This window comes from Taeniopygia guttata, chromosome 6 (assembly GCF_048771995.1).
Source record: "Taeniopygia guttata chromosome 6, bTaeGut7.mat, whole genome shotgun sequence".
In the NCBI taxonomy this organism is placed as follows: Eukaryota; Metazoa; Chordata; class Aves; order Passeriformes; family Estrildidae; genus Taeniopygia; species Taeniopygia guttata.
The window spans coordinates 13,798,219-13,824,223 of NC_133031.1; the positions used below are offsets into that span (position 1 = coordinate 13,798,219).

Here is a 26,005-nt window from a genome sequence, read left to right on the forward strand (position 1 = left end):
CTTTGAACAATATTAAAACGCTTCAGAAACCTTTCATTCAGAATTAATTAACATAAAAAACAGTCTCCACAATATGGCACAGCCCTAAAGTGGTTTGTGGAATTTAATTAGGCTAACCTTCTTTTCACTACATTGGTACCACTCTGTAAGAAGTGGAAATCATTATTAAATCCTTTGGTGTTCACTGTAATAACATTAAACATTATGAACTCTTTTAGTAGTAAAGTGTATGTAGTACGTAATTCCATAATTTTGCATTAACTTGAATTTAATTTATGAAATATACTATTTGTCACTGAACACTTAAAAATTTCCTCCTCATCATAGTATTAGGATAATAAGATGATATTGAAGATCCCATCCAACTCAAACTATTCTGTGATATAATTGTGTGAATAGTTCAGTAATTTGTAATTTTGGAAAGAGGAGGCATGTCAGTGCAGCAAAAAGAAAATCAAAGCAAGGTCAAGTCCAGTCAGAGTGGCTGTTCCCCAGAGTGGTACTAGATCTCCAAGAGATCTGTGATACAGATGGTTTCTTTGGTCTAACCCTTGTTGAAAAACCCCGAAGGAAAAAGATTTTTTAGCAGTTTCTTGATTTCTCTGGAATTTGAAATAAATCCAGAACTTCTGTATTTTTTATAAGGAAACAATTTACTGTCAGAAAACTTCACCTGCTCATCAACTGCATCACTGTGTGAAAAATACAGCGCAGACCTTGAAACTCAGGGAAAAAAAAAGAGAAAAAAAAGGCAAATACGAAGCAAAAGTGCTTGTCAAGTGACATATCTTGTCACTAGAAATGGTTAAATGATTAAGTATAAGATGATATCAGACACCAAACATATACAAACATCCTCAGTGAATGATACTAATGGAAAACAGTTTTGTCTTTCCACAGATGATTTGTTTTCATCACTGGACAATGCAAAATCTTTTATTAAAAATTCACAAAGGATGCATTTGGAATCCTTTTATCTGTCTGTCTAAAGTATTTCTAAGGTGCCAATCACTATATTATCTCAACACATTAAGAGAATAGCTGGATTTTACTAAATACAAAAAGAGATTCCAAAAGAATTCAAGATGAAAAAACCTTATCCATCTACTTGGGGCTGGGCTCAAAGTCCTTCTTGGTGCTGGGAAAGGCTTCTCACAGCAGCTCTGAGGACATGCCTTTGGCCAAGTGTGGACACAAGCAGCACTTCACCCCACGGGCAGAGCCCAGAAGCTGATGAGAACACCTTGACTCCCACTGCCTACAGCTCTGAATTCCTTCTGAAGTTATGGCTATTACAGCTTAGGGACTACGCTATAGCTGACAAACTGTGTGTGAGAGTGAAGCAATAGTACATGTAAGCATATGCTGTGAGTGGGAATGAATTTCAGCATGTGTTTGCACACTTGGCTGAACCACGCCCCTCACCACTTGGGCAGATCTTCAGTGGATTTTACATCAGCATTGCCTCAGCAGCTGCCTCTCCCTTAAATTGGTACAAGTGATGTATGTCCCATAATTTTGGGTGTTGAGAAGTATTTCCCACCATATATGACTAATACTTCACATATATTTTACTCTATATAATTATTTTCCCAATACACTAAGTTCATGTAAAAAATGGTTTTTTAAACAATTTCTTCTAGCCTTATATTTAAAACTGTACTTTGCTCTTAAAAAGGTATTAAGCTAATTCACATAAAAGACAACTCTTCTTTGGAAAAAGTCAAGGATGCTTTGCCTCACCTATTTCCTTCCGTGATTTAATGATGGATAAAATAGACCAGAAGGATCAGATCTCCCAATACAGATAGTTAGCTGCAGAGCTTGCATAATAAATACCTTCCTCTTTTATATTATTGATAATGTTAATTTGTCCTGTTCAGGGCAAATTTGGGAGAGAACCCCCGAAGGAGTTCCTCTAGAAAGCAGATTCAATTGGTCCCTCCCACAACCAGTTTGGGAAAAAAATACATCATTGGAGAAAAGTGGAAAAAAGTGTATATTAAACAATAAAACTTGAACAATATTAAACAAAGCCTCTTGCCACTCTAAAAGAGAGACAAACTCAGCAGAGTCCCCTCCCTGGATTGCAGCTTGGCTCACTCAGTCTCTTATCAGTCCCTCCATGTGCTGGAAGTGCGGCGGCCCAGGCCCGGCACACTGGGCCACAAGCTGCCAGTGCTCTTCTGGGGTTCAGTCCAGAGCAGATTTAAACAGGTCCAAAGAAAAGGGAAAAAAAACCCCACAGTCCAGGAACTTCTTTGCCTCAGCTAGTTAAAACTAGCTAACAGCAAAGGAGAGCTCTGTCCCACTGTCTGTCCATCCACATACAACACAGTCCAGCAGCAGGAACATGGAGGAGTGAGTGCAGTTTCTGAAAACAAACTCCATGCTTCTTCTCTTCCCCCTTTGCTCTTGAAACAGGTCTTAAATGTGCAAAACTTATTATTCAGCATAAACAGAACAGACAAGCATCATACAGCCAACCCAGGACACCCTGTAAAGAAGAATCAGGCATGATCCTGTGGTACAGCCTGCACTAAGCTTCATATTTAAAATGTATATCCAGCTATTTAGTAAGACACAAAGAATTCAGCTTGTTTGCTCTGAGATCATAACATTTTTTTGAATGCAGAAAAACTTTAATAATGTATATATTAATACCCAAATGACTTACGATTAAGAAGTCTCCTCAGACCCAGTGTTTAAAGTTGAAACTTGACTGAATTCCATTTATGTTCAACATCAGTGATAATTCACTGTGTGCTGCAAAGAAAGAAACAACAGTTTGGAAGAATTATATTATTTTCTTTTTATATTTGGTATTACAATTGTGGTCCTAGTCATGCTGGAGAGCTCTTCCTCATTCTGCATTTTCTGTGTTTCCCTCACTGGTACTGGAATTTACCCATCAGAACTGGAGAGGGACAAATTTCAATTAGCCTGTCTCTCATTACAAGAGCTGTCAGGGTCATTTTGTGAACTGCCACAGTCTAGCACTGGTCTAATTCCAGCACTGCTTTAATGCTTTTTCTCCTGCTAACTCTGCTCTTTTTCTTAATCTTACTCTCCATTTCTTGACATGCTGTTTTCAGCCTCATTTTCCTTTCCCCAATGTACATAGTTTATCTATCCTTCTCTTTCCTCAACCCAGCATCTGGCCTTCAAAACTCAAACCTTGCCCTTGTCACTTTTCTTTTCTCTTCAAGTTTTCCCCTTTGATGAGGGCCACTTTTGTCTTCCAATCATCATTTTGAAAAGAATTTCCAGCAAATTTCCTCTCTGTACAAACTGAGACTTTGTCTAAAGAGACCATTTTTACTGCAACTCAAAACACACTTCTGCTGATACTACAACATCACTCAAGGTCATAAAATGTAGCTTATATATTTTACCAGCCTAGTGATTTCAAGTGTTTATTCTCAACATATGTGAGCCTGAATTAAAATTTCCAGCACATGCCAGAAATCACAGGTATTGCTCCAAACAAATTACTACTGAAATGACTTCATGACACTGCCATTCCAGGAAAAGTATCCTAGGTATTCTATTGAAGGCTGAGCCAAGCACCATTCAGAGACCTACAAACAATATTTATGCACTCTATAAAGTTCCTGTCATCCCTACGTATTCTTTTATTTTTTTATTAACTATCCCTATGTAGATGTCGTCTTTGGATAGCATTTGTTGGACAAAAGTATCCCAAGAAGTTTTAGTAAAGTATACAGGGTTAGATTCTTATAGAACAAATGGTGTAGAATGTCTGATATTTCTGGAACAAACAAAGCTTGGGACTAATAGAAGACTCAGTAGAAAAATACCATATTGATTGCTTGAAAACTTTACTATTGTATAATGTGGGAATAAAAGAACACAGACTATTTAGGACTTTTTTTTTTTAAGACTTTTTAAAAGTGTTCTCAGCAATTGGCTGAGATTTAAAACATCCTTTTGTGCATGGAATTACATGCAGAGAAAAAAGCTAAGTCAATTAACTACACTCAGAAATTGGACCAGGTAACATTTATGCCACAGTCTCTTTACATAACACAGAACTCTTGTGAAAATGAATGAAACAGGAAGCTTCCCAAAATTGTTATATCGAATTCTTGGCTGGAGAAAATGAGCACAGCTCTTTTGTGTTTTGAAAGTGGGAGGAATTTATATGGCTAAATTGTTATTTAATCATTGATTAATAACAAGAATCATGTCTCAGTAATAAGATTTTATACTCCTGTCTAATATGCCCCTGCAGGTTTTAGCTCTGCCTTCAAAAGCAGAGGTTACCCAGCCATTTCCTAGAGCTTCTACCTCTCTTCCATGTTCAGAAGTAGCAGACTCCCAACCCAACACAATGTATGGTAGCTGGAGCCATTTATTTCCCTGGAATAAAAAGGCACTTAAATGTTTCCCACACCAATAGAATATCACAAGGATCTCATTTCCTCCTTTTCCCCATCACACAGCAGAGGGACAACCAGGCTCTGTATTAGCCCAGTGGCTAATACCAGTCAGAGCCTGGTGCCAATAGTGCCAAGGTTGAAAGTTTGACCCGTGCAGGCCATTCACTTAAAAGTTGGAATCAATGAGCCTGGTGGGTCCCTTCCAATCCAGAATATTTAGGGTGATTCTGGGGTTTTCTCTACTTAAGCATCAGTTCCTCTTCTCTGAGGTCAAGGAGGCACTTGCAAGGCTATGCTCCTGTGTGAGACTGGCTTAGTTCTCCAGAGCAATGCAGTCCTGCAGCAAACTGACTCAGGGCTATTTGTGCCCAGGACATGCTTCCCACAGCAGAATATGCCCCACACCTGCCCTGCTAGAAAAGCTTGCCTGGGAATTTGCAGTTACTACTGGCAAGGTAAATACTCCTGCCAGTAACTGCGCATGGCATGACTCTGTAAGCACAGACTGCTCCTTGCTCTTCAACAACCTATGGATGGATCTTACAGACCTCTTTGACCGTGTGTCTGAGCTTCTCTGAGTGCTACATATGCTGATCATTAGCAGCATTTTCAGGCAATCCCCATCTATTTATATGTTCCCAGCTACACCAAAAGGAAACTTCACAGGTTGTTAGCTAAAAACCACCTAAAAATGTAAATGGGTTGCTTTCAGTGGCAGGGAGGCGAGGGGGGGGACATTAGTAGGGGTTTGGTAGTGGTCTTGGTTCACCTTCTAATAATAAACTAACTCAAACAGTGAATATACTGAGATTAGCCGTGAAGCTGGAGTAGCTGGTGAGAATCAAAGATCAATGCAAGTCACTTTGATGCTGTCAAGTCACATCTTTTAAAGAATTGTGATGAAACCAAAGGCATAGAGCTACTTGCAGTTCACTCATCCAAAACCAACACTAAACCTTGTGGATGCTGCACAGGTCACCTCGTGGTGGCTCTTGGAAGTGGGAATCAAACTGAAAGAGACACTTCGCCTCTATTCTAGTGAAGCATCACCCACATCTATAAAGTTCATGGCAAGTCTACTGTGCCTCTATGACACAATGATCAGAATACCAACCACTTCCATCAGAAAATCCTTCTTCTAAAGGCTGGGGTTGATTCACAGAATCTCACAGAAGAGAGCCTTCTCACCAGTAAGCATTGCCTTAGTGGAGAGAAGGCTGGCTATGCCCTTCCATTAAATATGCCTGTTGCATCAAAGGATATTAAATAATGATTTTATCTAACGTTTTAAAGCCGCTTGTGAGGATGAAACCAAGAGTTTACTGCATTTTTCAAAATCATTTAAGTGAATATTGCAACCCTGAGTAGCTTCAAGGAAATTGTCTTGAAAGGAAGACATTTTATTTGTTGTTTTGCTCTCATATAAGGTCACAGGATCTCAATACACCTCTGTGAACTAAGCCAAATTTCAGATGTGATTGTGTTTTTTCACAATTAAAAAAAAAATCCCTCACTTCCCACACCCTCATCACCTTCCTGATAAATTCCAGCTTCCTCTCATGCTACTGTTACAGGGAAGCTACTCACTTAAAAATGCAGGCATTTGAACAGTGGTTGTGATGATAACTTATCTTGTGCATTCAAATCACTCTTTCTTTACAAATATATATAACCATACTTACAGAAATCTGTTAAGGATAATACACAATCAGCTTGCAGTCAGTACTGAAAGCATTAGAGAAAAAATTCTGGGTCCAAATTGGCCTTTCTTAGATGTGTAGGGTCAGACAGAAATTGCCAGAGCAGCTCTGGCCAATACACCACCTGACACAGCATACCATGAAAATCACCCTTTTTCTTCCTTTGTGATAACTCCTGCTTCATGAAGGGAGGGAGCTACATAAACCAAGTACCAGGGCTCTCTAAGGAAAGCAAGGAATAATCTGGAATCAGTACAAGCCAACAGCTTGGGAAAAGATAGGAACATTTTTTAGAATTTTAATCCATGTTGCAAATAAACTAACCAAAAAAAAAGAAAAAAAACCCAGAAGAAAAAAAAACCCAAACCAAAGAGTTAGAAAGAACTTTTCAGAGGCCTCTGCTTACCTGAGTTCTGAAGCGATAAACAGCTTGATTACCCTTTCCCCCACTTTTATAGCCTCTTCTATCTGCTCAGCACAGGTGTTGAGCATTCCCTTTTCAACCTGCTCAGCACAGGTGTTCAGCATTCCCCTTTCAGCACAGGTGTGAATCCTTACACAAGGCTCAAACAAGGAACTTGTGTGAGGGAAGGTTTGTTAGCTCCACAAGAGCTCTCTATTTCTTTCTAGAAAGTCTTTCTTTGCATTTAAGCAGTTGCATCGTACCTCAGAGAACGTGATTCAGCAGGCAAATTGTTTAGACTAGAACCCTAGTTCTGAACTCATGATACAAACGATGTGGAGGAAATGAAAATAACCTTCATAATCTCACAGAAGTGATGAAATTACTGACAGATTCTTTCTATTTTTTCAAACAAGAAACACCAAACTATCTTCTCCTAAAAGAGTAGTTCTTTCTTTGCAGCCACTATTATGCACTTATTACTAACAGCATTACTAATACAAGGACTAAGGAAAACGACTCAGTGAAAATCATGTCAGTTTGTCTTTGTTTAGGGTGCACCTTCCTAACTCCTTCTCACTGCTGAGGATTTCCCAGCCCCTGGATCTGTTGATTCTTTTTACCTGCTGCTATCCCCTGCCCTGCCTGTCTTGGTGGCAGCTGTCACACAGCCCCACCTGCCATACTGGCCTTCCCTTCTAAAGCTGCAAGCTTCTCTCCCCACTCTGCAGCTAGCCTGAGCAACACGTAGGAATATTCCCCATCATATAATAAATAATCTAATCTAATCCAGTGGGTAAAAAAAAAAAAATCTTAAAATCATTAAACCCTCAGCTTAGTTATTTGTATTAGGTATTTTTGAACAGGGAAGAGAAGACAAAGGAAGATGTTTCATTAATTTTGTTGCAGGTTTGTTTCTTCCAGTACAATGCTTTGAACAAATTATTTTCCACAGGGAAAAAAAACCAAAACCAAAACAAACCCAAAAGAAAACATAGCAACCCTACAGTAAAATGATGGGCAGTGCCTTTCTTTTTAATCATATAAATTATTGCCAGCTGACTGATGAATCCACTCTGGGCAACATGACACAGTTTAGAACCTTAAGGATTACAGCAGTCCAGATGCTATCATCTTAATTGGAAAAGCACAGTATTGCCAACTGTCCATGTTAGAAAATGGAAGATTACATTATTATTATTTTTCCTTCACATTCCCCTGCTTTCCTTTTCTCTAAACAGCCAAGAACTGTTAGATCTTTTGTATGGTTTTCTTTATTGAAGTATTTTTATCAGCTTATAAAGGCAGCATTTTTGAGACAACATAAGTCCCATTGCGTCAGAGCTCAGCATTTCCATTCCCTACACTCTCATTTTCCTATCAAGAAGGGGAAGATGGAGGAAAACCTTTTCAAACACCAAGTTCACCTCAAGAAAGTGCCTGAGCTTAAGCTCTATGTCAATAACACAGTAATTTCATCATATGCAATAGGTCACAACCAGTAATTACAGTGAGAGAAGGGAAGAGGGATAAGTTGTTATGGTAATCATCCACAAGTCACGAACTTCCTAGCCTGACTTCTCTTGTCCTGCTCTTAGCTGTGTGCTAGAACAACAGTTTAGAGCACTTCTAAACTTTTTATGCAGCTACCTCATACTACTGTGAAAAAAGTATAATTATCTATTTAAGGGACATAGGGACTTTCAGAAACATCTGACAAGGCCCTGAGCTAAATTGGCAAGGCTCAGGCTAATGCCCTAGCCATTGCTTCTTTTCTCTGTCCTTGGGATTTAAGTGTGGACTTAAATCACACGGTGTCTGAATTTCCCATCTGCAAAAAGCCCCCTCAGAATGCAGACTGTGTCACCAGGTTAGCTCCTTTTGTGGGTGGGGAAGGTACAGTCACAATGCTTAGTTGCATAATGTAAAATAATTCCAGTTGCATTTATGCATGTGAAGCAGCTGGTCAAAACCTTCTTTAGGTCTGTCCTCCCTCAAAGTACCCAGAAATGCTCCTTTGTGATATGGCCAATTTGGGAAGGAAGAGGGAGGAAGAAGAGGCTTGAGCCAATCTTTTGATGCAGGCAGTAATTTAAGGGAGATTGTTCACATGCAGTTCAAACACAGTTCTCTTCTGCACAATTGCTAAACAGAACAACACATTCCTACTGCTGGGGTGTGCTCATAATCCTTCTAGGACAAGCTTTGAGGATGGGAGTTTCAGAAACATCCAAGGGAGTTAAGGACAAACCTCTTTGATGTCTTAGTGGGATTTCTGCTCCTAAATTCCCTAGATATTGTAAAAAAACCCTTTGCTTTATATTTTTGACTCTATTTAGAACACGTGGAAGAAAGGCTGCTTCTAGTACATTTTATTGAGAGATCAGAATCATCTCACAGTATTTCCTAAAGGATAAATCTGTCAGTGCTAACTGCCTTATTCCAGTAAATTGAATTGAACAGGTTTCTTTGTAGAGAAGGTGGTAAGAGTAAGGACAAATAGTGAGATGCTCTGGGGTGGTGGTATCTTTATGGACTGACGAGATATTTATTACTTTTGAAAGGAAAAAAAGGAGACAAATCTCTCAGTGCTGGAGGCACTCTGGAGCTCTACCTGTAGGGTAAAATGAGTGGCAAATGTACATGGAAATAATAAAAGAAAAGGCACTAAAGCAATTAAAAAAAAGATATGATATATTAGAGGGTAGAAAAAGGCTTAGTTTAAACAGCATAAAATTACATAAATAGCACAGCATGAAAAAACAAATTAACAAGTCCAAGATGTCACACTCTGTGGGTTTATTCCAGGAGTCATAGTACCAGTTTACTCATGCCTACTGCAGCCTTCATGTCTGATTTTGTATTACAGTTGTTATGGTTTGTATGTAATGTATGACCATGCAAAGTCACTAAGTCACTCTTTCTAACCTTTCAAATTCTCAGCTCCTCATCTCAACACCAGACACAGAATAGAACTGAAAAAGAGAGAAAGATTGTTTAAGGGGTGGAATGGTTTTCATATATGTAATGACTACAGCTCTTCAACCTGGAAGAAAGACAGCTGAGTGGGTGTATGATAGAGATGTTTAGAACATGAGTGGAATGAAGACAGTAAATACAGAATCAGTATTCATTGTTTTTTTCCAAAACAAGGACTACAGTGCATCAAATGAAACTAGCAGGTAGACATTTTAGAAGAAAAGCTATTACTGTGCTTTGCAGCATAGTTGTGGAAGTCTTAACGGGGCATTAGAGGAGCTAAAATTTACATTTGTTCAGCAACTGATAAACTCATAGAAGAAAAATCCACAAAGGGCTATTGAATGGGAAAGTAATACATTTAATTTCAGGAAGTCTGAATTGCAAATTGCTGAAGTCTGTGGGAGTCTGTGGCCTGTTAGGAACTTCTGTGGGCGCTAATGGTGTCGTGGGAGACACTCGTAAATCCCATCTAGTCCTGGCCCATATTGTTTCTCAGCATGGCTCCTCTCAGGTCTGAGGCTGACTCAAATGGCTCAGCTTACAGAGTCATTTGACCCTACCAGAGTCAGCAGTGATGGTTCTGTTTGTTCTGTTTTGCTGACTAGAGAGGAAGCCTTTGGTCCTGGTGCAGTCCTGCCTTCAGCTCAGCCCAGTGCTGTGGCCCATCCTTCCTGTGCTCTTGGTCCCACTGGTCTGCAGCCAGGTTGCTGAGCTGCTCCAGTCACACATAAAACACAAACAGAGGCGCTGAGACTTTACAGAAATGCTGTCTGTGTACAGAAGCCTGCTTTGGGCTAGAAGGATGAACAATTAAGCCACAGAACCAAGTGTCTGCATAGAAAATATTTTTAAAATATGAATAAAAGAAGATAAATATTATAGATTATTATGCTCTATTCCTCTTCTTACTGAGGGACTTCGAACTGAGTAAACTCTACTATTTTTTTAATATTTCCATAAGTGGAAATGTACCTTATGTTATTCAAGCTTTCATATTTTTTTTTCCTGTAATCCTTCTCACCCCTCCAACATATGATAAAAAAAGTGGGTGTTCTAATTAACCTTTTGCTTAATCAGTGAAAACATAATATTTCACCCCTGCTGACACTACAAGATTGGGCAGAAAGGTCACTGGGTGACTGTGCTGAACACAAGGAGTCAGTGTTAGGTGGAATGGGAGACAAATGGGAGAAAGATGAATTTGTGGTAACACAATCAGTTCAGTGTGAGTGTTTGGCTAGGAGGTACATCCAGAGCTACTGTCTATCCCACAGACAAACAATTTCCCCTTTTTTTGCTGTACTCTGTTGCCAGCTAAATTTTACTACAGTATGTTGGTTCCCTTCACAAGATGTCTGACATCTGTGAATGCATTAAAGATGCCAGCTTGGCTTTCTGTGAATATGAAACACCACAATAAATCAAACACTTTTCACCTTTGCTTGATGAATGCTGTACAGCTACATGGATATCCTTCACTTTATTATAAAATACCATAAGGGAAACAAAAAAACAAAAAACAAAAAACAAAATAAAACAAAAAAAAAAACAAACAAAAAAAACCCAAAACAAAACAAAACAAAAAAAAATTAGAGCCTGTTTGTACCAATTTAAAATAAACCCCACAACTTTAATTTGAGATAGGTAGATGATTATGAAGACCAATCAGAGGTCACATATTTGTTTTGTCATGAGCTGGAATGGGAAATATTCTAATTAAAACTTGTAGTAGAAAGCTTTTTTGCAAGTTTTCAAAGTTCAGTAGGCTTGGGATTTTATGAAGTGCTTAATAATGAAAAAATTCTATGGAGAATTTTAAGGCAAGGAAGAAGAAACATGACATTTCTTAATTAGTCTGTAGCCTGTTTCCCCATTGGGCAACCACGCCTCTCAGAGCATTTTAAGTAAAGCAATCTGCAAGCAGCTGCTTCTGTGACAGACACGTCTTTCTCTGGATGGGTGTTTGATTTGGCATTTCAAAACCAGTCAGACTCAAGACAAGGAGGGAGAAATGACCCAACACTATTAAACCATATGAATACTCCAGCAGATATTTTCATTTTATTACAGCAGTAAGCATAACCAAATAGCCTTTGATTCATCTGCAGTGTTTGTTAAGACCTTCACCACCTACCGAGAGATGAAATTATACTATTCTTTTCAAAGTCAAGCTGTACAAACCTTTTCACCTGGACAAACACACCTAAGAGAAAATATAGATCCTATCTATTTACATTCAAAGAAAAAAGGAGAGATATGGATAACATGAAAAAATGGTAAAAAATGGAAACTCAGAGAATCAAGAATCAAAAAAATGTATGTTTAGGGGATGGGGAAGACAAAAGTCTAAAAGGGCAAATGAAAAGGAAATATCTTCAATGTTATTTTCTTGAAGCATATTATTATTATTTTATTTTCTGTTTCCTTTTATCTCTTCTACCTATCATGTCTGGATCACAAATGACTGCAAAAGGCAATCAAAACACATCTGGCTTTGTTAAGTCTTACTAAGACCATTCCAAGTGAAAACTCAGCCACTTTTCATTACCAAAGTGAGATCTCTGACTAAATCCTCTTGAACTCAGTATCATTTATCTTTCAAACTTTTATTTCCCCATTTCCTTTTTCTCACTAACTTCTGTATTTCTTATACATTCTTATTTTCCCTTCCTTTTCTTTCTTCATGTTCACCCTGCAAACATAAAGTAGAAATGGCAAAAGGATAATTGGAGCAATCTCCATTAAAGGGATATTAAAGCTATTAATTAATTCGCTGGCAGTGGCACCAAGAGCACACAGCCATGGCAGACACTTACAAACAGCACAACACCCGTGCCACTGTGATGGTTCTCAGTTACTGATGGCAATCCAGTCAGCATTTTTCTATCTGATGGCTGAGTCCAGAGGATCACAAAATCAGCAAAATGGTTTGCGTGGGAATCAGAGAATGGTGAGATGACCTTCCAGATCATCTAACTGAAAACACCCCACCATGGGCAGGGACACCTTTCACTAGACCAGGTTGCTCAGGGCCACATCCAGCTTTGCCTTGAACACTGACAGGCATAGGGCAACCTAAACTTCTGCAGGTAGCCTGTTCCAGTGCCTCACCACCCTCACAGTGAAGATTTTCTTCCTAGTACCCAATCTAAATCTACACCTTTTCAGTTTGGAGCCACTACACTTTGTCCTGTCACTTTGTCAAAAGTACCTGTCCAGGCTCCCTGTAGGATCCCTTTAGGCACTCAAAGGTGTTAGAAGTTCTGCTGGAACCTTCTGTTCTCCAGGTTGAACAGCCCCAACTCTCAGCCTGTCTCCATAGGAGAGGATAAATAAAAACTTCAGCATATAAAGAGCTCAGAGCCTTTTAAGTTTTCCTACACCTAAGAGCGGGTCTCCAGCTCCTGTAAAATGGGTGCTTCAATGAATTCCATACATTGTTTAGGAGATGCATGGAGGAAAAAATCTGTGGTACAGGAAGCCTTATTACTTCTACAATAAACTGGAATGATGACATATATTCTTCAATGCCATCTGCTGGCACTTTATTTAATAGTGAATTTTTCAAAAATATCTACATTTAACACGCTTATAAAAAACGTGAGTCTGAAGTTTCATATTGCTTAGATTTCAACGCGTGGCCAAGGAGAAACATGAATCTGGATTGTTTATGACCATTGCTCCACTTCTCCCTGTTATCTTACAATCTATAAGGATATTTAATGGATTTTTAGAGTGGCAAGAATGATTGAACTATTTAAAGGGCCTATTTAATATCTAACTATTTTCAAAATCTTAATTCCATTAGCTATTTCACACAGTAACAATACAGAATAATTTTTTTTTAACTTGTAAGGAAGGTGTCTGAGATACCCAATTTTCAGGGGATTTCCTAAATCTATATGAAAATATATAACCTGTATCTATATATAAAAATAATGAGACCACTATTAATTACAACTAATGTGCTTTTAGTCAATGTTTCACCCACAGCCATTATCTGGAGCTTTTCCTTGCCCTTTCCTGAGTCTATAGGCTCAGCACACAGAGCAAACTCTGATGTTACAAAGCAGAGATATATTTATAACAGAACCAACAGCTGAAAAATCAGAAGACTTGTAAGAAGCTTAATGTGCAAAAGAGCTTGATGCTGGGGTGAAAGGGAGGGCACTGGGACAGCCAGTGCTTCTCATCTCTGCCTAGCCTCCTTTTAACATAATGACAAATGATCCTCAATGATTTCTACATTATGGGCTCCTGATTACACTTAAATTATTTTGAAAGCTTAGATTTATGTTAAATTAACACTTTCGCATGATTTCTAGAATAAGGCTGTCCAGTGCTGCTACAGACTGTAAAGGAGCTTTTTGCAGTATTCAGGGTCAGTCTTGAGTTCAAATTCTCTAAGAAATTTATCAAGAACTTATACAATTAAGATTGTTTTCATACTTCTTCCATTTGAGAGGAGCAGCAAGGTGGTTACTTGATTTTATTGGCATTTATTGTATTCACCCTTTTGTGTACTGCTTTAATTATTCCAGGGCCAACATAATTCAGAAGACCTTCAATGTAATCAGACTATAAATCAATGCAAATTGTTAACCTATTAATATTTTAAATTTTATGGAAACACTTCAAACACCATATATCAAATTCTGCATTCACTAACTGTCCCTGCAGAGTTAATCCAGGAGGAAAAAGTGGCCCCATGTCACAAGGGACACAACCAGACTAAAATTACTTAAATAGTACAAGAAGATTGGAATGGTTTGTGACATGTAGCATGTCATTCCCCATTGTCTTGCACCTTTTGTAGTCATTTATATCAATACATTTATACCAATGTCTGTAAATGGCACGCACATCCATGATTGTATTCCCAGGAAACCCAAAGATACCAGACCCCATTTTTACAGATAATGCACAAAGAAATGGACTGCAATTTATACCCTGTTATTCATCCATGAAAGACTAATTTAAGGTTTTGATCCACACAATATTCATATCCTTTTAAATTATGTGAAAGCTACTCTTTTTTAATAATGGTGCCTCTTACCCACATTAATACAGAAAAAATCGCTTGCATTTAAAAAATCCTATTTGCTCTTTCTGTGCAATGACTTCCTTAATTTTGTGGAGATTCATTGACTTTTTAATTTCTGATTTCAGTATGAAACAAATGGATAACTCTTTTCAGAAAATAGGCAGGTTAACAAGCCATAGATCTACTGTAAGCAAAATGTAGAGTCAATCATTCAGCTCCAAAAAAAAAGGAACAAACAAAAAAAAGGGAATAAATTTGAAGATAAAGTCAAATGCTTGTCAGCCTACCTATGACCCCATTCTTATTACATTTTAGAAGCTCAACTCCCCCAATTGAAATAATTAAAATAAAACAAACAGAAAAGGCCTATATTTCATGAATGCATTGACGATATTTTCTGTGCTCTCACCATTGAGATCTGCAGAAGTTAAGTTACTGAGTTTCAGAAGAAAGAGCATGGGCACTTGTTTGGAAAGACTGACATTTATACACAAAAGTTTGTATAATGGGAAAATGATCAGATTTTGGTACAGTTTTCAGTGCTGTCAGTTTTTTTTTTTTTTCCAGCTAGACCTGATCCAAACTGTGGTATAGCTATTAATTTAAAAAATGAGGACTGGAAAATTGGTGATCTTGTTTTCTGATAAGGTCAAAATTAAATCAATCATATTTCAAACTATTGGGAAATGAACTTATTTTTAGCAACCTCTAATTTAAAAACTTTTGCAACTATTCTAGGCATGAAGCTTTCAAGAGGGAGAAAGAAATGTTGTATCCTGTCCTAATGGTAGTCATAGAAAATGAACCAGAGATGACAAGTCTCCCAACAGAACCAGGAAGAAAAACTACCAGATGTGGCCACAGGTAGAAACACTCTATGATCTGGCACAGTGCTATATTATCAACAATTTGGCACAACTGTATCTTGTTCTGTCAAACACTCCTTGTGATGGCAAGTGAATTGTTCCCCTAGAATTTAGAGCAGGAAAAGTAAAGTGGAAAAGGAAGTAACATTCTTCATGGCTAAAGTGATAAACATATAAACTCTAAAAACACAAATACTGAAATCTGCTTTTTGTATAAATCCATCGGATTTAATTCAAGGATGAATTCAGGGTTTCTACCTAGCCTCAAATCAGAATAAAGATTTTTAAACAGAAAATGCACAACAGCCTCATTTCTTTTCATGAAGCTACACAGATTTACATGCACCTATCATTTATTCCTTTCTCTTGATTAGAAACTATCTTTTCTTATGTCATTCCAAGCTCATTTGGGTTTTGCAGTTCAGGAGACAAACTAAAATATGTGCACTGATTTTCATGCAAAGATGAAAAAATTAAAATAGTAGTACTTTAAATGCAGAGAAAGCATCAGGGAAAGTAAAATCAATCCAGTAATTATGTAAAAAAATAGGCTGAGGCATTAGGATAGGAGAAAGAGCATACCTTCTTCTGGGCCAGGCTTCACCTTCTCAGGAGACAAAGTTCCTTGTAAATGCATACTTCCTTTTTCTTTTTCTTTTTTTAACACTGAAAATTTAATGTCCATGACATAAACAGCTGGAATTAATGACAGCTAGAGTCACTAACTTAAAAAAGCTGCTCTGAAATGCATCTTTCACAAAAAGTCTGATCTTTTGGTTTTCATTAAAACTACCAGTATCAAGCCAGTAAAGTGTTTTGAAGTCTCCCATTCTTTCTGTTGACAAACAAAAGAAATATGACATCACAAGCAAATGAGGAAAAAGCAAAAGGCTTTTCCTTTGTGAGAATTAAAAAAAAATTAAATCACTCAGAGGCAAAGATAAAAAGTGCTTATGTTACTAGTCAGAGAATCTCTTGAACTAAATGACAAGGAGAACCCTGCCCAGAGGGACTATTCTGTTGAGAACAGTGGTACCACGCATCAGAGAAAAAAAGCACTCCTGTTTCAAAATCAGGAAAGGGATAGGGACTATTTCCAAAAGTACTTACTATGGGCATTAAGTCCTTTCTCACTAACATAAATCAAAACTTCCAGCAGGATTAAGTTTTTCAGCCTTCTAAAATGGAAACTGTAATACTCAGAATATTCTGTGAAATCTGTGGGGGAAAAAAAAATCCCAAAAAGAAATCAAGACTGAGGGAGGTCTTTGGAGAACCTAGAGAGCTCTAGGATTACTAATTGGATTTCAAAATCTCCATTAATTTGATCTAACACCATGAAAAGTGACAAAAGTTAGTACAGGTGGGTTGGAAGTAGTACCTTAATATTGTGATATTGCAATAAAAATCACTATCCTAGAAGGAAGTACTACGTCTCTATGGCATCATAGACTTGCAACAGGAAAACAACTTTCAAAGTTTTCAAATTACTTAAGATATTGTTGAATGAATATTAGGAAAAATGAATCCAAACAGCAGGATTGCCTATAAGACAATCTCTTAAGAGAAGTAAAGGAATCTATTATGATTTCCTAAATTAGGAAGGATAGGACAAAGTGCTGGAAGACATCCTGTAGTGAACAATATAACATTTGCCAGTGAGTTGCACAAGATGACCTACTTTGCCTTTTGCATAAGGTGGTGATTTAGCCAGATGCTCTAATTAAAAATATTCATCTGAGGGTGACTGATTACTAAGCAGAACTACAAATTTTTGGGAAAATCTGTCCCATGAGCATTTTTAAAAAGAAAAGTGAACCCAGTGAATGGAGTCAAGAAATCAAAGTCACTGGAGATATTATAACCAGGAAAAAAAAAATAAAGCAAACACAACAATTAGTTGTTACTTTTTTCTTTTCTTGAAAATGCTTCAAATTTCTTTTTATGTAAAGGCTTCAAATTTCTTTTCAGTGTCCCAGTTAAGGGAAGGATTTGGGATCTGTTCTTGCCCCTAGGTTTCTGCTCGCTGTTACACTTGAAAACTAGTTGGAAATTATTGTCCAGAGGAGATAAAAACCTTTTCCTCATGAACTATAGGGGAGGGGTAGTACAATTATACAAAACTCTATAATATATATACATATATATATCCCACCTCAGCATCCATATATCGTGAAGTCCTATAGGTGATGCATGGATCTCTCTCTTATATATTATATTTGAGATTCATTAGTAAGAGTAGGCATGTACTCTGTGCCACAGGTACCCAAACTATTCTGAGCTATACTACTGCACTGACATGAAGTTTCTAGCAAAAATGTATAACACTGCTCCAAAAAACACAGCTTGGATGTGTCATGCAGCCTTCTCTAAATGCACCATTTCACAGGCTGATTTTTTTTATGCTATTTTTAAATCTGAAACACAAAAGTTGGTTTGCTGAAAGCAGATGTTTGAGTTTTCAGTCAGGAGCACACACTTCCATCACCTGCCCAGCAAAGCCTGGATTCATTTAATTTTCAAGCATTTTTGATCTCTTAACTCCATTTCTCCAAGCAGAAAGCTCAGAGTATTTAGGTGAAGTCATGTATTTGGAGCAAAGGCTAGAGGTGTCTTTAAATTGATTTGTCTTTATCATCTTCTACTGTTTAATTAAGAGGGGCTACTTCCAGAGATTACCTGCAGGTACATTTTCCACACAGCAAACATTGTTATATGGAGAGATAATACAACAAACACAGTGCTGTGATTTAACCCCAGCCAGCAACTCAGCTCCAGGCAGCTGTTCAATCACTCCTCCCCCTTGGTGGGAGGGAGGGAATCAGAAGGGCAAAAGTGAGAAAATCTGTGTTGAAATAAAGACAATTTAATAGGAAAAGCAGAGCAAGGAATTTATTCTCCCCTTTCCTTGGGCAGGCAGGTGTTCAGCCATCCCCAGGAGAGCAGGGCTTCAGCACATATACCAGTGACTTGGGAAGGCAAATGCAGCACTCTGAGCCTTCCCCCTTCTTCTCACAGCTTTATGTGCTGAGCACAATGTCAGATGGTCTGCACTATCCCTTAGGTCAGCCGGGGCCAGCTGTCCTGACCTTGTCCCCTCCCAACTCCTTGTGCAATTCCAGCCTCTGCCCCTGTGGGTGAGGAGCAAAAAAAAGGCCTTGGCTCTGTTTACTGCTGCTCAGCAGTAGGGAAAACATCCCTGAATTATCAGAACTGCTTCATACCCAAAACACAGCCCATGCCAGCTACTAGAAGAGAATTAAGCACCCCAGCTAAACGCAGCACCATGCCATGCCAGGGCACAGGGACAGGGCTGTCACCTGGGCTGTGTGGGGACAGTGCTGGCACGTCCTGCACACAGGCCTGGGTCAGAGCTCTTCTGAACTAGCCAAGCCTGCTGACTGAGCCAGACTGCCAGGGGAAGGCTGTGGCTTTGGAGGGTGATGTTCAGCAAGACAAGTGTAGAATTCTACAAGCAGCTGAGAGAGATATCACTAGAAATAATTTGAAGGAATTGATAAAAGGGAAATTTCAGTGTAATATTTTGATGCTCTCATCAGTGTCACCAGGACTAGTGAGACTTGTTCAACTGTGTAATAATCATCCAGCAAAACAGATGAAGTTTTGTCACAAGAAAAATGGAAGAATAATTTGACACATCATTCAGAAGTATACTTTCTGAAGGAGTTCTGTACCAGCAACTAGATAGGACAAACCAGCTCTCTTCTAGGTCTGGGGCCAAGTTCTTATCAGTATGTCTTCTCTGAAATTAGGAGAGCAATCCTACCTTACATCTGACAACTTGACATTGAATTTCTATGAGGCTTAATGTCTCCCTATAAAACACCTCCTCTGAGGTCTCATAGGGATTTTGACTCTGCAATAATGTGACATGAAAATTTCCAAACTGATAATAGAAAACGCAAATATATCATAGGAATAAGTGATTATTTCTTGCTAAAATATCTCTATGACACTGCAAGAGACCTGATGCCTATGATAATTCCATGCCAGCAGTGGAAGGAAGAACACAATCTGTTACTTTATGGATGAGGACATACATTTAAAAAAATGTTAAAACATTCCTTGTTTTAAATGTAAAGCAGTTTTCAGAAAAAAAATATGTGCTGCTTCCCATTTCAAGTATTTAATCAGTGAGCTGCACTTTTTTCTTTTTAAGAGAATAGACAGCTCTGCAAAAGCAGTTGATATTAGGATACTCAATACAGGGCAATTATAGTCTACAGCAAGGGCAGTCCTGGAACTTCCATAAACATTTTCTGCCCCTTTTCCACTGGTGTCATAGATCACATTTTCCAGGCTCAGACATCAGAAGCCTCATAAGTGAGTAATCCTTAAAGAGTTTGCCTTCATCTTTTGCAACCTGCAGGGAAAGGTTTTCTCTGAGATCCAAAAGCTCACTGATGGTACACGGTTCAGGTGAGACCATTTTCTCCAGCAGTTTTATCCTCACTGAAGTTAAACCCACTGCACTGAGTACTCAGTTGCTGTTTGAAGGGGAGAGGAAGAAAGAAAAAGAATAAAACCCAATCTTTCTACAGCTCAATCCAAATGGCTTTTCTGCAGACCTCAGAAACTGATTGCCATTTCAGTCAAAGGAGCTTATCTAGTGGGGGCTACCATTTTCTCACAAAGCCCCCTGGCCAATGAATTGTGTACAAAATGCACCCCAGGAGGATTAAATCAGAGTGGGAGGCTCATTTCTCTCTGTCACTTGGTTTGCTCCATCATGGGAGGGAGTAGTATGTTATCAGCAAGGGCAGGACTCATGCTCTTAAACCCTTGCTTTGTCTAGAGTGTGAGAAGCGAGACACAAGACTGGAACACTCACCTTTTCCCTGCCTAGGCATGTGCTTGACAGCTCAGTCCAATGTTTCAGCCATGGCATTTCATCAAAGCTCCCACATTCCCTACAACTCCAAACACAAACACACAACCATCCAGAGAGGTGGAAATATTTAGGAAATAACAGCAGTGTGCTGACAAATGTTCATGGTGAAGGGTGCTGTCAAAGCAGCAAAGGCCTTCCTAAATCCACACAAATGGTTTCCATTAGCAAATCTGATGATGCTTGTTTACAGGAGGCAAAATTTCAACTTATGAAAGGCAAAGGAAAAAAATTGAGATCATGGTTAGATTATTACAATATATTTATGTATTTGAGTGAAGTGCATTTGCATCACTATGTTTCCTCTTGACTATGGAAGGAAGGAGATTGACATCTGCCAGTCTTTACATTGTACTTTTCTAACAGCAGGGCTTGTGGAATAAAATCTGTTTATTGGCCACTCATTTATCACCTCAACTGGAAATATTACTGATGAATGGTACTCATATTGCAGCAGTGGATTAAAGATTTCCTTCAGAAGGGATGTCTGAATCTGGACTTTTCCCCAGCACTGAGCTCTCTGGAGCAGCTCCCAATCAGGAGCTGCACGTGGCTCACTTTTATGGAAGGATGGAATAGCTCAGTCAGAGCCACAGGAGGCATTTTCACCCTGCTGCACATGGGAGAAGCAGGACAGGAGCTGGAGCATGTATCCTAACTGAAGGACCAAATGTATAAATTTCAACTGCTTCCTTTCCTAGACCCCTGCAGACATATCTTAAAGGACAGCTTGGTACAGATTTAAACAGCTCTTTAAAATAATAAGAAAATAAAGATCCAGGACACTTGTTTGATCCAGGACACTTGTTTGGCTGGATAATGGGTGTGAGGCTGTGCAGTTGTTCCTTTACAATGTATGTTCTGACAGGTATTTAAATGTATGCCCTCCCACAGTTAAGGGAGACAACCCCTTGATTTTTGTTTCATTGTAAACAGAAAAAATAACATTTTTTGTCATTCATTAACTCTCTAATATTTTCTTAATTTAATCTCTTCCACTTTCAATTATGAAAGCCTTTGAGATTTGAGTTGTTAGTCAGGCATGGGGGTGCTTCATTTAAGGGCTTTTTGCAATGGTTTAATTTAGCAATCAGAGGCTTGTCTGCTTTGCTCAGAGACACTGTCAGAAATAATAGTGCTCCTTTGATATTAAATTTGGAGAAGTAGATTTCTGCTGATATTTGATGGACCGGAATAGTACTGATTATTTTTCCTTTCTCTATTCTCAATACTACTATCATAAATAGTCCATTTTATAGTTATCATCCAGGCAGGTATTCCTTCTCTAACCTTGGATAAATAGAACTTGAAATTTTCCTTACTTAAACAGCAAAATTATTAAATTCTTGAGATGAAGAACAACCATTTGGTCTGATAATACAATTCTGGAGGAGACATTCACAGTCAGGTCTGTATAAAAAATATGTTGTAAACTTATATGGCAGTGAGCAGAGGTACTTTGTATAGCCTCACAGAATCAGTTGGTTGCTTAGAGGCTTGAGATCACCTGCACGTGACAATAACTGCACAGGCAGCTTCTGCCTCGATTTCCAAATAGATTATGAACCTGATACACGTTAAAGTGCCTTTCCCTCAGTTGGAAAAAAAAACATTTTTTCTTATGTAATGACTTTTCCATTTTGAATTCTTAATTTTAACAAATAAAGCCCTCCCCCTGTGGAAGAATAGGCATCAGAATTCACTGTATATCCACAGAGTGGATGCAGTTGCTTTATTTTAATGCATTTGGTGTTATCAAGGGAGAGCTGGCAGTATAGATCTCAATTGAATACTGTAGATTTTAATACAGGTTACATTTTGAATTTTAAACAAGACTGTGCATACTATGAAATTGTAATTCATCAAGCTACCTAACTAATGCTTAGAGATACCTGAAAAGTAAGTGCTATCTTATTTCTTGCAGTAATTTTGACATTCAGAATTATTTTCTGTAGTGGGCTTTTTAGCACAAAGGTATAATATGAAAAGGTGCTAAGAAATGTTTTAAGACAATTCCAGAAAGATCTTAATGAGATGTTTTGAAATGCCTCATTGCAACATTTAGTTTCTATATTTTCATCAGAAATCTAATTGAATTTTTCTCACAGAAAACTTTATCTTTTCTTATTCGCTGCTGTGAAAACTGACTAAAATATTTTAAACTATGTTATTTCTGGTTATTTAAAGTTTATATGGGCTACAGATGCTGTGAAATATCATATAGAGAGCAGATAAAAATGTATAATCCAAATTATATAGCTTTAAGGCCTTTTTTCCATGTACTACCAAAGCTGTTAAAAACTGCTTTACTTCGCTGGAAGTGGAGCCTCTGGGATAGCACAGTATTCTGTGCCTAAGTGGCCCGGAGGGAATTGTCACTAGGATTTCAGATGGAGTTAAGATAGCTTAAGGCCATTATAGGTCACTTTCCTAGCTAGGCCAGGATGCTTTCAATGTCTGGAGCATCATGTGGGGTACACCAGGTACTGCACCAGCCCTTCCTTGCCTTGGCTGCTCTAGCTGGAGAAGGGATGAGAGGGGAAATGAGGTGCTGCACTGGCTCCCTCCCTTACATCTTTGCAGCTGGGCAGGAGACACTGGCTGGAGTGTCAGTTATTTCCCTAAGGACAGGTTGCTAAAGAGGGGGGGAAATGAAGTGGGAAATACCTACAAGATGGCCAGACACTCAATTTCAGGACATGAGAATGCTCCTAGTGAAATCTGAATTACTCTGAGGATGCCAGCTGAGCACCCAAGTCCTTTGGTCTGGGCAGCTGTAGGAAGCTCAATTGATGGATCTAAAAGACATTATCAGAGCAAGAGTAGAAGACAGTGGCAGTGATTAAAACCACAATGATCCACATTGTACCTCATATTTTAGATAGGGTGAGCAAAGTCACAAAGTTTAAGAACCTTTGATCTATAAAAACAGAAAAAAGTTTTAAGGCAGCACTATAGAATTCCACAGGAACAACCCTCTCAGACTTGGGAGAGATACAAGTAACCTAAAAGGCACTGGTCATGATTATATGACTACAGATACTGCAGTTGAGTCTTTGGGCTTAAAAGAGTGGCAATAATGATCAGTTACTGATTTATATACCAGAAACATGCTTTCAAACATTAAAAAAGGTATTTTTTAATATATTAAAAATATTATATATTTATTGCCTATTGTATGAAGCCTCAGCATTATGTAGAAGTATTTTTTAAAACAAATTATGCTGACAGAATTGCAGAAGAGGTTAATATAAATAGCTCTTTTAATGGAGGCAAAGTGAATATCTGGGCATCTGAGCTAGATTATGGCTGGCTACTGTGTGTGCATGTGCGAATGTGTGTGACTAAAACGACCAGTTTCCCCTGCAGAATGCACCACTGGGGAGAGAATGATACAGGGAATGGCTTATGGCCTGTGTGTCTGATGGTAAAAATCAATGACTTGCCTTATTGAAAGCTGCCCTCGGGGGCAAAAAACAGTGAATAGCTTATTAGTTTGTGTGTGCATGCTGGCAGATGATAAAGCAGCATTGAAATCAGTCATAGACCATAATAAAGTACCCATCCCCATCTTAAAGCCAGTGTGTACTTCTGTCTCAGGGGAGAATGCCTCCATTAACCCAAACTGTGCAGTAACTCATCTTTAACCACAGAACAAATATGCAGTAGAAGAGGAACCAATAACAATTTCTTATGGTTACTGATGCAAAAAATATAGTAGATAAATTACTGATGTGTAGGGCAAGATTTTTTTTTTGGTGTAATATTCCATAATTCTATTTTAGTGCTATTTAGAATGGTGTGGAAGAGTCCCACTGTGGATCTGGCCTGATACCAAAAATATTTTACGCATTTCCAAAATAAAAGAGGAAAACATACAGTGATGCAACAAAGAGTAGATGCAAGGGACAGAATGTTCGGACCTTTTTATCCTGTCAGTGAACTCTGCTTCAGAGTATATTCAAATCACCCACTCAGATATATAAACCCATATACAACTATGTTGTCACTGAAATATTTATTGACCTTAAGACATTGTCATCCTCGGCATGATATGCATTGGTTGGCATACATCTCATTAATGCCAATAATGCCTTCAGCACACATAAGACTCACTAAATATGAAGCTTTCCCATAAGAACACTAGGGTAGATCTGGTCTAAGAAGTAGAAGTGATTATTTCTCCTGGTTGCAAGGTGAAAGTACCAATTTCTGTAAGTATTTTCATACTTTAATTATTTCCTAAGAGATGCTGAGGGCATCTAGGCTTGCAGTCATGGATATAAAAAACTAGTATGAAGCATGTCTTTTTTAAAGGACTTGGCAGTGCAAAAATGCAGTATTTTGCCTTGAAATGTGTCACAGTGATTTCTGTGTGGGGCAGAATAATTCCCTTAGCTGGAGTAACTGATGTGTAGTGTTTATTAAAGAGATGGATAGACATATGTACACTCACACACAGATCTGATAACATTATGATAGTTGTGGCAATCCCTGAAGAATTGCCTCTGGAAACCACAGGCAGAAATCCTGTCATCATATTGTTATATAGAAAGGTGCTAATGGCTTCCATAATGGAGCTTTGAATGAAATGCTATGGGAAAGAGTTCAGCATGGAGCATGGCACCCGGAGATCCAGCAGAACTCGCACCAATTAACCACATGTTCCTGTCTAAGACATTTCTGAACTTCCCACTGCAGCAGCTGCTGAAGGAAGAGTGATTGGACTATCTTTGCAACCCTGCTAATCCCAAAGGAGCCTTGCAGCAGGGAGTTCCTCAGGTGTAAAGTCAAGGGAATAAAGAGGGAAAGTCTGACTAAGCAGCTGGGTTCTGCTGAGATTTGTGCCTTGGAAAGAAGTGGTGGAAAGATTGGTGAATAGGATAGAGACACCCAAGTAGAGAAATCTACAGCTAGAAGTTTTCCACTTTTCTTAAGGAAGCTGTCCTTACCCTCTGGAAGAGGAAAACATAATCTTCTTAGATTCAGAATTATTTTTCACACTTCATCACATTGTAAAAGACTACTCCCTTTCTACTGAGGCAGATGTATATAGCTTTGCTGACTCTACAGAGTAATTCAAAAGAAAAACAAGAAACAGAAACAATAAATCCCCATCAACTTGATACAAATATTTGTTAGTTTGACAGCTGTACATATACCATACTGCAAAGTACTGGCCAAGAGACAGAACACTTGTGCTCTTCTCTTACTTTGTCTTCAGAAAAAGACATGTGTAATATTAGGCTGTAAATATTTTCAGTCACTAATTTCTTCATTCAGTCATATAAGGCATTATTTTGAGGGTGGTCTACATATGGGAGCCTGGACAAGCCAGTCCTTGTGTGGCATTTTCCCACCAACTGTGTAGGGCAAAAGCACTTAACAGCAGTAGCATCATGAACTGATTGTGAGATAGCAAAATCTTTGGTAATATGGAGAACATATGTATCTAAGACAGATTAATATTGGCATGCTTTATGTGATATATTATATAAAATGTGTTTGAAATTTGTCAACATTGCATTGGTCCATTACAGATCAATCTTTTCTTTATCATTGCATTTTGGGCTTTCAACACAATCATGAAAGAAATAACACAGAGAATACACATGCCAACAGAAATGAAAAAATGGGAATGGCATTTGGAAAGGGAAGTGGGTCTTTCTGTAAAGAAGACTGTCTTTTATCTCCTCAC

General features: G+C 38.3%; 1 long non-coding RNA gene across 4 annotated transcripts in view; it reads right to left on the reverse strand.

The window, feature by feature from the left end:
• Positions 1-26,005, reverse strand: part of LOC116808542 (uncharacterized) — a 420,301-nt gene that overhangs the window by 131,978 nt on the left and 262,318 nt on the right. For all 4 annotated transcript variants that reach the window (XR_005980815.2, XR_012056692.1, XR_012056690.1 and 1 more), the window contains one exon: positions 2,678-2,766. This is a non-coding gene — a long non-coding RNA (uncharacterized lncRNA). The remainder of the gene's footprint in view (positions 1-2,677; positions 2,767-26,005) is intronic.